At 34.1% G+C, this 11,279-nt stretch overlaps 1 protein-coding gene across 3 annotated transcripts in view; it reads left to right on the top strand.

The window, feature by feature from the left end:
* Window positions 1–11,279, top strand: part of LOC127837800 (G-protein-signaling modulator 2-like) — a 53,165-nt gene that overhangs the window by 19,860 nt on the left and 22,026 nt on the right. For all 3 annotated transcript variants that reach the window (XR_008029469.1, XM_052365193.1, XM_052365192.1), the window contains exons 2-3: window positions 7,518–7,660; window positions 8,745–8,868. The gene's annotated coding sequence lies outside the window, so the exon portion shown is untranslated. The remainder of the gene's footprint in view (window positions 1–7,517; window positions 7,661–8,744; window positions 8,869–11,279) is intronic.

Below are 11,279 nucleotides of genomic sequence, written 5' to 3'. Positions count from 1 at the left end.
GGAATATCAAAATCTCAATATATCTTTCTCCGAAATTTTTTTCTGGTAAAAATCATCTTAAATTTAGCTGTATATTCGTATGTAATTAATTAAACAAGAGTTATAAAAAGGCATTGCAAAAAATATCGCGTTTTACTTGAATAAGTTACCTCCCTTAAGCCTATCGGAATATCAAAAATACGTAAATAAACAAAACGCGTTCCTTGCATAAGTGATAATAAAGCGCGTGCCCGTGCCACTCGTCCTCCAAATACTTACTAAATATAGTACAACGTATCTACAATCATTGCGACTAACTCATACCTCAGTAAATAAGTAACCAGGATAAATATACGTTTAGGTAATTAAGATATAAAACATACATATAAAAATTTACATGTTCCCTGTCTGCCGAACCCGATCCATGGACTATAGCCACAAGAGGTTTCTATGTACCTATGTAGCCGGATTGCGCCCTCAGAGCGCCCAACACCGACACAGATCACGCTACTCTCCGGTCAAACACAATACTGCATAGGACTGCTGCCTTTGTCACCATATTATCAGAATCATTAACGGGCAAAATGGAAACTTTCAACTGTCCTTTCACTTCATACATAAGCCATTGCCGATCTTCAATGACCGCTTATTTTCGAGAGATGCATTTTATTTTTTTCAAACTTCGAATTTTGATATATGTTTAACTTATTCATTTAGATTACATTATTTTCACTATAAATATTGACTTTGATCCAATTATCATCTGAAAAATACGATTTCGCGATTTCTTCAAAGATCGAGCGAGCCTTTTTACCTGTTTACTTATATATATCTAATTTAAGGTTACACAGATGTAAAGTTGTCGTGGCCGAGTGGGTAAGGCGATGAAATTGAAATCTTTTGGGATTTTCCCGCGCAGGTTCGATTCCTGCCGACATCGCATACTTTTTGCGACGCGTTTTATTTCTTTTCTAACGTAATTTGATTTAATATAGCACATAAGCTATGTTTATTGTTAAATATGTTGAAAATTGTATGCACATCCTTCAATTTTAAAATTAAAACAACGTTATGGCTAAATTGATTAATTTACTGCTGAAAATACGAATGATGCATGTTGCATTTTTATTTTTATTTCAAAAAGTAAATGGCAAATCTGTCTATTTTTTGGTATTTTTGCTGTATATAGTGTTTCTATAAAAACTTAATTTAAAATATAACTTAAATGATACTATTTTGAATTTTATGACACTTTGTTTTTAACCGACCCAATTTTTACTTGGCTGAAATCACTTACATTTCATGGCGCTATTCCATAGATTAAAATTTGTAAAAAATAAATGTCTGTAAGAGAATACTTATTTCATCTTGTTTAAACTTTAAACACCTTTACTGCATCTGTACACACCAACTGCATGCCCATATTTGGAAATTTGAATGAATTATGGAACTTTTATATACCCCAGAGGTGAAAATAAACTGTACAAAAGCCGAGCGTGAGGGTGGTTTTGAAAAAATCGGTTTATTTTTTTTTAAGCATGGAAAGCTACCTACAAATTTGCATGTAGTTTAGTGAAATGATGCTGATTAGGAAAATAATTAATTAAATTATATTTGGATATGTGCCCATTAGAGGTGCGCAAGCTTAAAAAGGTAGAATTACCGAAATTCCCGTTCTTACACGTTGTAGCATGGATCGGGTATTGAACACGATACACGTGTGTATTAGCACCCTACTGTAGTCCCGGCGGGGTTATCAACTGCACCAATACACCGGTAAGCAACCAGGGGAATATCATATAAAAAAAAGAACTATCATGCATGTTTGATTTGTTAAAGTGTGTCACAAAATTTCCCTAACTGCCGATGTCGGCTATAATTTCGGTATAAACATGCAAAGAAATTAACATATATATATAATGTTAATGCCGATATGTAATTGGACATTTTGTATGTCAAATGTTCATTATTTGTATTAAAATTAAGACGATTGTATTGAACACGATACACGTGTGTATTAGCACCCTACTGTAGTCCCGGCGGGGTTATCAACTGCACCAATACACCGGTAAGCAACCAGGGGAATATCATATGAAAAAAGAACTATCATGCATGTTTGATGTGTTAAAGTGTGTCACTCAATTTCCCTAACTGCCGATGTCGGCTATAATTTCGGTATAAACATGCACAGAAATTAACATATATATAATGTTATTGCCGGTATGTTATTGGACATTTTGTATGTCAAATGTTCATTATTTGTATTAAAATTAAGACGATGCTTATTTGCCAGAAAGCGTTTATTTCAAATTCAAAACAAGCAATAATCATACATAATACCAAAATATAAAACTAACAAAATGACAACACTCTCGCTTAACGCAACGTTCAGAAGCACGCGCACTTAACAAAATTATTGCAACTAATGCAAGCTGTAATTAATATGTGACTACTTGCTATACAACCAGTATCATGCGAAAATTGATCTTATTTAATTGTGGTTCCCTCTTTGAATTTATGTTGCCTGTCGACTTTTAGAATAATGTGTCAGTAATAAATGTTTTTCTTCAGTTTCACATGTTTTTTTAAGAAAATTTAGTGAAAGATGCAAATGTGTCTTATTTATTTTTTTCTGTGTCTTCAATGTATCTTATTTATATGTGACTGCGTGCTTATTTTTTTTTTCAAGAAATGAAAGATGCAAATGTGTCTTATTTTAATTTTATCCATGTCTTAAATGTGGCTTATTTATATAAGATAAAATGATATACTGCCAGTGTCATGCAAAAAAGGATCTAATTTCTTAATATCCACATTCACGCTTTGTTCTTTATTAGCACCGTCTTTAATTAGGCTATCTATTTAAAGTACAGATTACTGTGAACTTAATAATTGTGCAACGGTGATGTTGATCCATTATCGTTGTTAATTTAAAATGTAGACAACAAGTTAGCAATTAATGAAATCAGTTATTTTGGAAGTAAATCTAATTTTTTTCTGTACAGTAGCCAGGTGGATGTGTATTGAGCGGATAAGATAGGGATCACCACAACAAGTTTCTAATACACAGTATAGACTTCCCCTATTATTATTAATTACCTGATTGGAATAAATAAAGTGTTAAAGATCATTTCATGTGAAAAGCAGGATTTCTGACATAATTTCAATCGTTTTGCTGTTATGCACAATTTCATGGAACAATGAATATATTGGCGCGATGGAACACAATTTATAAATCAAGCTGACAGTATAGTATCATTTTTTAATTATGTGTAATTTAATTCGCATCTCTCTCTTAACTCGTTCAATGACACGTGAACTTATATCAATAATAAAACATCACGTGCATCATTAAATATTTTATTTTTTTATGAAAACATATATGTTCTACATGGTTTTGTTTAGTTTTTTTTCTCAACCAGAGAGACATTATAAAACATTGTTATATATAAAGCGCTTTACTTTTCTACATTACATAAAGATATATCGATTTTTTTGTTAAGTGTACGTGCTTGACATATTTATAAAAAGGCAGTGTTTATTTTTGTAATAAAATCAAAAATTGACATTTAATTTGATGCAATCCACATTGTTTAGCGGCCAAGCGCAGTATTCCGCTCTCGGCGGCCGATGGTGTATTGCAATATATACAATGAAAAGCTGGGTTTCTGACATAATTTCAATCGTTTTGTTGACGCGGAAGTGCTTTTTGGTGGCCAAAAATACTATTGTTCCCTTTATTTAAACCTAAATCAGTATTTTTTTACACTTGAAGGTTTGTACAGCGGGGATTTCGGTACCGGCGCGGGTTTATGTGCTTGTTAAGAATTACCGAAATCCCCGCTAAGAGGCAACATATTATCCTGATTTATGCTTTGATTAAACATTGATAACTAAATTGCAAAAGTGTATAGCATATTGTAAATAAGGTAGTACGATATCATTTGTTTCATCAGATTTGTTTGGAAAATACTTTCTGAAGACTTATTATTACTATGTCATGTTATATTTACATATACTTTTGTGTAACCAATGTTTTAAATGTACATTTTACCTTTTTTACATTCGTTTACACATTTTTCACATTAATAAACTATTTAATAATGGAAACAATATTCTGATAAGAGTGTTTAAATGATTAACACTAATATGATTGTGTACAAATCAACATTAATGCAAAGCCAAAACCCAAACATAATGACATATAGACCCTTTAAGGCGTAATATGGGGGATTGGCGTAAACATGGGTGATTTCGGCTCTGGGCGTACGAATGTAGCAGTACCGAAATCCCCGCTAATTATTTTCCAAAAGAAGTAACCGAATGGGAGATAATACATGTCACTGGTTGCTAATGAAAAAAAAACACTATAAAAATTTTGTTGACACTTGAAGGTTTGTACAGCAGGATTTCGGTACCGGCGCGCGTTTAAGTTCTAGTGTAGAATAACCGAAATCCCCACTGAGAGGCAACTTAATGCTGTCAAGAGTGCTTAATAATTAAAATTAATATCATTTTTTTGCACCTTAACATTCATGTGAAGTCAAAAACCATTCATACCGATGACCTATTGACCCTTTAAGGCGTAAATATGGGGATTTCGGTACTAGGCGGGCGAATGTAGAATTACCGAAATCCCCTTTTCATCATCGCACATTAGTGTAACATAAATTTTAACACAATATATGTAGGGAAACTCATATGATTCGCGTAATGTGAAAATGATTATTATGCTATAATTCGACCACGAAAATTGACGTGACTTAATACCGGACATTATGGAATGGAGCTACGCTTGCCGTATTTGACATAAGACCCATTTTCGCAAATTATCTTATCAATGCTTATATGAATTTGATTGCTATAATCTAATGCGTATTCGACACGGAATTATTGTCAAGGTTTTTCATTTTGTCAATATTTATCATAGCAGGGGACATTGCTGACATCAATATGGATACTGTTTTCATTTTCTGTCGAGAAATGATATGACTTATTATCAAGATTATTTTATAATACGGTAGCGTTCTCTTCACAAGTGAGATTTATTTGTACTGGTAAATTGCTCTTATACTCACCATTCGGACTCGACGATCGGCTCGAATAAAAATATTAGTCGCTTAAAAGTACAAATTCATCATATTGAGCACGATTATTATTATTATTATTATTATTAATATTATTATTATTATTATTATTATTATTATTATTATTATTATTATTATTATTATTATTATTATTATTATATAGCTTTTAGAAACTTATACCTTAAAAAAAATCCCATTGGAAAAAAAATCCCATGGGAAAAAAAATCCCATGGGACAAAAAAATCCCATGGGACAATAAAATCCCATGGGATTTTTTTATTATTTTAAAACACGATATAACGCGTTGAAATCGCGAGAAATGCTCATCATTTGTTAAAAGGTAGTGTTTCTGAAGGTTACATGAATAAATCTCTAAAAATCAGAAAAAAATCCCATGGGATTTTTTTTTCCCATAAAAAAATGGGATTTTTTTTCTATCAAAGTAAATTGAACGAAAATAAGCACAAATGCTTTAACAATGCTTAAAATCGATAACTAAGCACAAACGAACGTGTTTTATGTTTTTGAAAATCCCATGGGATTTTTTCTCCCATAAAAAAAGCTGGAGAAAAATCCCATGGGAGAAACCAAAATTCCCATGGGATAATGAAAAATCCCATGGGATATTACAAAAATCCCATGGGAACCCCAACTTTGCAAATAAAGTTCATAGTGAAGAAAACGCATTTAACAAACAAAAATAACCAATTATTAATCACAAGTTAGACTTTTATCTTATACTTTATCACAAATAAGCAAACCTTCAAGAAAAAGGGTACTTAAGTTTGCGAAATTTCGGTTTCGCAAAGTTTTTCCGGTGGCCGTTAAGAGTCAAAAACATATGTGTCGTAAGAGAGTAATCGTGCGCAGCGAGACTTGCTCATATAGAATTGAACCTCTAATTGCTTTCTTTCGAAATAATTTCATGTCTCCGAACTAATACGCAGTTTGTCAGCAGTTTTTTTGTATAATTTTTCAGTAAAATGATTAATACCGTAGATCGTCTTATATTACACACACTAACTGTTGGCGTAAAGTAAGCGATAAAACATATAAGAATAAAAAATAATAATATAACAATTAATAAAAAAGATAACTATTGATTTCCTCAAGTGAATATGTATTCCAAAATATTCACACCAATGCGGAATTTATTCAAGACAGTTAATTCGCATAAAACCTTATGACATCTATGTGGATGCAACTCTGCCGATTAGGTCCATAATTACCTGTTCTTTATTGGTTTTAATGCCATTACTTTTTTATTTCAATACATTCTTATAAAGATATAAATGAAGAAAATAAGAAGATTGTCTTTTGATGATGAGAGAAGTACTTTTACTTTTTACTTAAAATTGTTACCAATTGGCTACATTTTTTTAGCTTCGGGCAATTCCCCCCCCTCCCCCCCCCCAACAAGGGCTTTTTCTTTGCAACAAAGATTATTTTTTTACTGACAATGGTGGAGTTTCACCGGTAGGGGACCATATTGCTTGGCAATCTCTTGTTGGGCCTAGTATCATATACCGGGCTGGTCAATTCTGGGTGTTTTTAGGGTTTTGTTTTACTTATATAATTCTAATCATTATTACTCTAAAAAAGTTTTGAGTGTTTTGTTGTGCCTAGTATCATATACCGGTACTAATCTTGTAGTTATACCTGGTGGGACAATGATGGTTGTTTTGAATATTTTGTTGTGCAAAGTCTAACAATTATACAACAATGCAACACTTTTTAATATTAAAAAACTGTTTCAGAGCAAATACACATTTCCATTGCAGAAGTATCTATGATTTGCAATTTTATTAGATGGAAATGTAACACAAAATTTGGTATCTACCTCAATGAAAGATTGACATTTTTGTCAATTTTAAACTTTGGTAGAGATTGATAAGGCCCAGCATTATATAACATAAATTCTGGGAAAACAGGGCTTAATGCATGCGGGCAAAGTGCTTCCCAGATTAGCTTGTGCAGTGTGCATAGAATAAATCAGGGAATCATTTTCTGAGTTGAAGCAATATTTTGTTAGAAGGAAATCTCTTCTAAACAAAAAACATTATTGGTGGAAAGTGTTGTCCTAGATAAGGCATGTCTTCACATGCTAATCTGGGATAGCACTTAACGAACATGCATTAAGCCCAGTTGTCTCACATAACCTCGGCATTATTTACAATTCCAAATGGAACTCGCATGATTGGCTAGGAATTTAAGTAAAGCTGATTCAAAAATATTTGTTCTTTGCGCAGATAAAAGAGGTTTGAGCTTTATATATTAAATATCGTCATCTGTGCTGCTTACAAAGTCAGCAAGTCAACAACAGTTTGTTTGCATCCACAGATCAGTGAGACAACCTTGGCCATGTGTACTTATCCATTTTCATCCACAGATTGGCAATGACAGGGCCTCGAATAACCTAAGCAATATGTACTTATTTGTTTACATACACAGATCGGTGAGGCACGGGCCCTTTACAACCTTGGCAACGTGTATCATGCAAAGGGGAAGCACACCAGGTGATCAGGGAACCAGGACCCCGGGGAATTCCCTGCAGAGGTCAAGGAGTGTCTGGTCAAAGCTGCTGAATACTATGAGTGAGTTGGCTGCTGGTGAATATGGCTAGTTAAACCGCACAGAAGCACAATAAAAATGGCTATATGCAACCAGCATAAAACCAGAACAGCCTGTGAGCAACTTGTAGGCTGTTCAGGTTTTATGCTGTTTGTTACTCATCAGTATCTTGCGTTTGGAAATGAAGCCTTTAAAACTAGAATCTATTAAGATGGTTCTGTTATTAAATTTGATTTTCTAGAGGACTACACAGGGTCAATATGACTGATAAAGGGTTAAAGGGACAGGCTCACAGTTTGACAAAATATTTCTGTTGAAAAGAAATTGTATTGTAAAACTGGAATTTCTATAGTCTTATCAAAACAAAATGTGTGCGTGAATTTGTTATGGTTGCTGATTTTGTGTGTGTTTTTTACGTTTATCTTTTTATGCCCCCTTTCGAACAAAAGGGGGTATATAGTTTTCGCACTGTCCGTCAGTCTGTCTGTCTGTCACATGATTGTGTCTGCTCTCTAATTCAAATAGTTTTCATCCGAACTTTACCAAACTTGGTCAGAAGTTGTATCTTGACAATATCTAGGTCAAGTTCGAATATGGGTCATGCCGGGTCGAAAACTAGGTCACGGGGTCACTTAGTGCATTTCAAGGATTAATCATGGTGTCCGCTCTCTAATTGAAGTAGTTTTCATCTGATCTTTACCAAACTTGGTCAAAAGTTGTATCGAGACAATATCTAGGTCAAGTTCGAATATGGGTCATGCCGGGTCAAAAACAAGGTAACTAGGTCACTTAGTTTTTTTCAAGGATTAAGCATGGTGTCCACTCTCTAGTTTCTAAAATAGCTGCCGTGCGGCTTCAAAGTGCAGTAGGGGGCATTGTGTTTCACAAACACAGCTCTTGTTGAGTAATAATTATGGTATAGATTTCTATGGAGAAGACCAGCGTAAGAAATGTCAAAAATAAAATCCGTGAAATGAAACTGTATTTGTAAATGGGACGTATTACGAAGACACATTTTGGATGTGGATTGTTGGCAGGCAAGCTAGCTTACAGTTGTTCACTGAATGAAATATGACTACAAGTCAAACTTGTTGTCTTGTTTTGCAGGGCCAATCTAGCGATAGTCCAGGAGCTGGGTGACAGGGCGGCTCAAGGTCGCGCCTGTGGTAACCTTGGCAACACACACTATCTCCTGGGAAACTTCAGTCAGGCAATCATCTACCATCAGGAGGTAGGGATAGGGTAGAGGTGCTAGGGGCAGCTATCTGGTTGTCATTATTAATGGAGCCAAGCTCTGGAAAGAACGAGCTTAACGCATGTTCATTAAGTGTCTTTCCCAGATTAGCCTGCGCAGTACGCACAGGTTAATCAGGGACAACAATTTTTGGATTCATTGACACTTGGAAAAAATCTTGGCAAAGTTAAGTTGGCAAATGTCTACCATAATGCTTATGAGCTCCATTAGATTAATATGATATTGAAATGTGTCCTATGGTCATATTCTGTTTTGTTTTTATGTACCTGAGTGTCGCAAGACAAATTACAGCATAACAGTAAGTCATTTGGATTTCTTTGATCTATTTAATCCAGTTCCAGTACAGAAAGTAATGTATTCACTATAAGAGTACTTCCATTTATTCATGCATACTAAAGCTTTCTAAAGGTCAGTGTCTGGTAAGAGTTGATTTGGTATGAACACTTATAACTGTTAGATAAAACAACAACAGTTAAAAAAACAGCAGAACAATAGCATAATTAAAAAATATAATACTTTCATGATTCTGTAGCTATATTGTATTTACATTTAAATGTTTGAATACTCTTTTGTAAGTTTAACCGTGTATTTTTAGAACGTCTCTGGTGCGTTTTAAAGGCCATTTAAACTACATTTTTTACCTAAATTATCGGAATCGTGGATGCTACATATAACCGTTTGGTATCAATGAAGTTAACAAAAAAAGTCTGCTACAAGTTCATTGTAAATTTTTTATTCTGGTACCATAAACGGTGTTTGAAGTGACAATGATGTAACAAACTTAACTACAGAAAAATAGTTATATACTTCATTTGAAGTCAGATAGAAAAAAAGAAATAATTGAGACACAGCTCTCTCATACAAGCCATAGTATGTATATGGATAATATAATGTGCTTTATATATTTATTATTGAAATACTAAAATAAAATAGATCTACCTTATAATATGAAGAAACAGATCTATCAAACATTTTAGCGATTAATGTTTTATGAACATGTTTTATAATTCTTCAACTTTTAAATATCAATCTTATTGAACGCTAATTTAACTCTCCTGTCTCCATTCGAATCCCACATTTGAAGAATTTGTTTTCGATCAACTGGAATGTGTTCATGCACAAACATTAAAGCGATGCCATTAAGCCGTTCCTCTTTCATAGTAGAACGTGTCCATGTTTTAAGCCTTCGAAATGCGCTAAAACTCGGCTCACATGTACAAGAACCAATACAAAATATTATTTCTTAAGTTAACATCAAATCAGCTTCCGCAAACTTGCTGTTGTAGTTCAGACAAGTTCACGGTGAAAAAATTAGTGGATGATTTGTTTTTCCATTTAGAGCTTGAAAGACAATAGGGCTCTTTAAAGAAATATTTAAATGCATTAAATCAAAAGCGTTTCCAATCATTAACACATATAAAAAGGATTATTGATGGAATTTACTTAAACACGGACCTACTGGGATTCGAACCAACGCAGTGACAATATAATAGTGAGCAATGGATCCAGAGTCTGACGCCTTACCAATTGCATCACAGGGGCATATTGCTTATCATGAGGAGTACAAATATTTAACTTAAATCAGTAAAGTTTTTGGCCATTTTTTCTATTTTCTTGTGTAACATTTTGTTTTAGCACTGCGTCTTCATTTTCTGTCAGTTGACAGTTCTATCATCAACGTTCTATCATTAACTTCATTGACTATTAAAAAGAAAAGACTTGAACTTCTTTATATCAAAAAAGTTTAATACGCGGGATATCATTATTTGAAAATTCTAATGTGAACAAAGATTCTTACCATTTGAAACGGTCCCAGATTAAACTCGACGCCGGCCATAAAGAGGAGAATTCCAATAAAGGCGAAAACGCCAACCACCCGAAGTATGTTTAGGTCCAAAATAGACCCAGACCTGGCTGTAAAACACCCGATCCTCGCTCGGTACGTTCCGATGTCCACAATGATTGTAACATCCAAGTGTACAGTGCGACGCTGTTTTTATGCCCCCCTTCATGTCGGTCTGTCGGTCGGTCTGTCTGTCAGTCCGTCCACCAGGTGGTTGTCAGACGATAACTCAAGAACGCTTGGGCCTAGGATCATGAAATTTCATAGGTACATTGATCATGACTCGCAGATAACCCCTATTGATTTTGAGGTCACTAGGTCAAAGGTCAAGGTCACGGTGACCAGAAATAGTAAAATGGTTTTTGAATGATAACTCAAGAACGCATACGCCTAGGATCATGAAACTTCATGGGTAGATTGATCATGACTTGCAGATGACCCCTATTGATTTTGAGGACACTAGGTCAAAGGTCAAGGTCACGGTGACCCGAAATAGTAAAATGGTTTTCGGATGATAACTCAAGAACGCATACGCATAGGATCA

This window comes from Dreissena polymorpha, chromosome 7 (assembly GCF_020536995.1).
Source record: "Dreissena polymorpha isolate Duluth1 chromosome 7, UMN_Dpol_1.0, whole genome shotgun sequence".
Taxonomy (NCBI): domain Eukaryota; kingdom Metazoa; phylum Mollusca; class Bivalvia; order Myida; family Dreissenidae; genus Dreissena; species Dreissena polymorpha.
This window is presented reverse-complemented; position numbering and strand designations above follow the sequence as displayed.